This window comes from Vespa velutina, chromosome 19 (assembly GCF_912470025.1).
Source record: "Vespa velutina chromosome 19, iVesVel2.1, whole genome shotgun sequence".
In the NCBI taxonomy this organism is placed as follows: Eukaryota; Metazoa; Arthropoda; class Insecta; order Hymenoptera; family Vespidae; genus Vespa; species Vespa velutina.
In genome coordinates this window covers 2,249,098-2,251,597 of record NC_062206.1, presented here as the reverse complement: position 1 = coordinate 2,251,597, position 2,500 = coordinate 2,249,098, and the positions used below count along the sequence as shown (strand labels likewise).

Here is a 2,500-nt window from a genome sequence, read left to right as displayed (position 1 = left end):
GAGATTTGGAAAGAAAAAAATACCTCTATCCAGAGAAAACTAGAACCAGTGTCCATAACGACTGACAGTTTTGGTTAAAGAAAGAAGGGAATACGTAAGTGTTTGTATATACAGGGTGTTCTATTTATCTTGTGTCAAAATATACATATTGGGTTGTTCGGAAAGTTTCTGCCTATTTGTGCTAGGTAATGTAATGATAAAATTGGCACGAACTTTCTGGACAACCTAATACACACATACATACTTACATGTATATATATATATATATATATATATATATATATATCACATAAACATAGATAATTTCCCTGTATAAGTTACAGTATTTCTTTTTTTTTTTTTGCAATCGCATTGCACGCTTAAATCGACCAAGATGTATTTACGAATGTTTAGATCGTCTCTTTTTCCCCCGACACTGTGTAATTTGGAAATAAGTTAATTTCTTTCTTTCTTTCTTTCTTTCTTTCTTTCTTTCTTTTCTTTTTTTTTTTTTTATACTTTCAGAATTATCCTCAAACACGTTTTGAGATTTTCAAAGTGTCACGAATGAAACTTCGAAGGAATTTTAAAATATTGATCTGCATTTGTCGAATATAAGTTGAAATAATCCATGGAAAGAATATTCTCACATTTTAACATCATGTTAATAGAACACCCTATATACGAAGATATATATATATATATATATATATATATATATATATATCTAGGTGAGGGGCCGATCGTGTATTCGTTACAGGAGGAATACTTGCAGATTGAAGACGGCCACGTTGTAGTATATCCTTATGTAGGCCTACCGAGTGCAGTTTCGACAACTCCGTCGAAATTTACGAGCGGAAAGCTGATGGGGTTTCCGTGCTTACCCGAACCCACCTCCTAATACCTTTACAAGGTTTTCTTGAATCTCTCTCTCTCTCTCTCTCTCTCTCTCTCTTTTTCTCTTTTACTCCCTTTTGCTCGCCTTTCTCTTTCTATATCTTTACCTCTCTCTCTCTCTCTCTCTCTCTCTCTCTCTCTTCCTCTCTCTCTCTCTCTTCCTCTCTCTCTCTTTCTCTTTCCTTTTTACCCTATCATCCCATTTCCTTGCGCCCTCTCTTTCTTTTATAGTCTAGCTGACTCAGTCTTAATGCGTCTTTCTTTTCCACTCTAATTCTCTATCTCTTTTTTTTCTTCTTTACTATTCTTCACTCTTACACACTATCCTTGCTATGCTTCACCTTTCCATATCCTCTCAATCTTTGCGTTGTATTTCTCTCTCTCTCTCTCTCTCTCTCTCTTTTTCTCTCTTTTTTTTCTTTTCTTCTTTTTTCTTTTCTTTCTTTTTGTTCGGCCCTTGGTAGATACCAAAGAAACAAATCGATAACATAGACCATACGTATTACTGTTTACACGTTGGCCGAACCGATTTATGACGTGATCTGAGATTTTAGAAGCCATCCAACGTTTTCGATACACCTCTTTCAGCTCACTCTATATTATACTGATCTTTTTTACTCTTTTCTAATTCCCGCGCTTTTGAACACCGCAGAAACGCCACTATGAATGGCGTGACTCACGATCGATAAAAGAGTCCCAGTCTCTCTCTCTCTCTCTCTCTCCCTTTCTCTCTCTCTCTCTCTCTTTCTCTCTCTCTCTCTCTCTCTCTTTCTCATGTGAAATGTATTTTTTAAAGCTTGTGTATATACATATATGTAGGTACATCATATAGATATTATTTATTCGTATGTGTCACGTATTAATACGTTTCAACGTATCGAAAATTGCGTTTTGAATTATTTTCGATGGGACACCTGTTGTGTTCTTTTCCGCTAACTGTCCGATCCTTTTTTTTTTTTTTTTTTTTTTTCTTTTTTTTTTTTATCGAACGGGGATAACTTATTCCGTTTCATTCGTTATAGGTGTGTTGTGAGTGAAGTCAACAAGCGACAAGGCTGTTACATAAATATTCGATGAGAGAAATATTACTGTTATATGTAATGGTCTTCGATGATGGCGGATAAAAAATTGAAGGTATTATTGATCTCCTTATTTTAAATTGTTTGAAATATTAAATGAATGAAATGTTCAATATATGTGTATATATATATATATATATTTATATATATAAATGGATCGTTTATATAAAATATATTATTATTATATTTTCTTTTCTTAGAGAAGAGATCGGAGAAGGGAATATTTAGTGTTTCAGAATCCTTCGAGAAAAAGAGTAAAGGATATATATTTGTGATGTTCCAAAGAGAATCCGCAGTGGTAGCGGGAAAGTAACGGGGAAAGGATCGGGTCTTTCCTCTTGAGTGGAGCAGAAGCGCGAGATAAAGGGTAACGTTTCTCCTAATTTTTTGAAGGCCCAAAACTCAGTCGGAAGAAGAAAGGTTTAAAGATAATGGTACCGGATCGCCATAGTTCTGGAATGACATAGCACGCGTACTGAGGTTTTTTACTAAAAAAAGAGAAAAAGAGATAGGAAGAACTAGAAAGAAAGAAAGATAGAAAGAAA

General features: G+C 34.4%; 1 protein-coding gene across 20 annotated transcripts in view; it reads left to right on the top strand.

Annotated features, from left to right (window-relative positions):
- LOC124955645 (lachesin-like) overlaps positions 1 to 2,500 on the top strand; it is a 75,018-nt gene that overhangs the window by 9,376 nt on the left and 63,142 nt on the right. For 7 of the 20 annotated variants that reach the window (XM_047510352.1, XM_047510350.1, XM_047510360.1 and 4 more), the window contains 2 exons: positions 1,899 to 2,010; positions 2,156 to 2,322. The exons of 9 other annotated variants lie outside the window; for them this stretch is intronic. The gene's annotated coding sequence lies outside the window, so the exon portion shown is untranslated. The remainder of the gene's footprint in view (positions 1 to 1,898; positions 2,011 to 2,155; positions 2,323 to 2,500) is intronic. 4 more of the 20 variants (XM_047510356.1, XM_047510354.1, XM_047510355.1 and 1 more) reach the window with 2 other exon arrangements.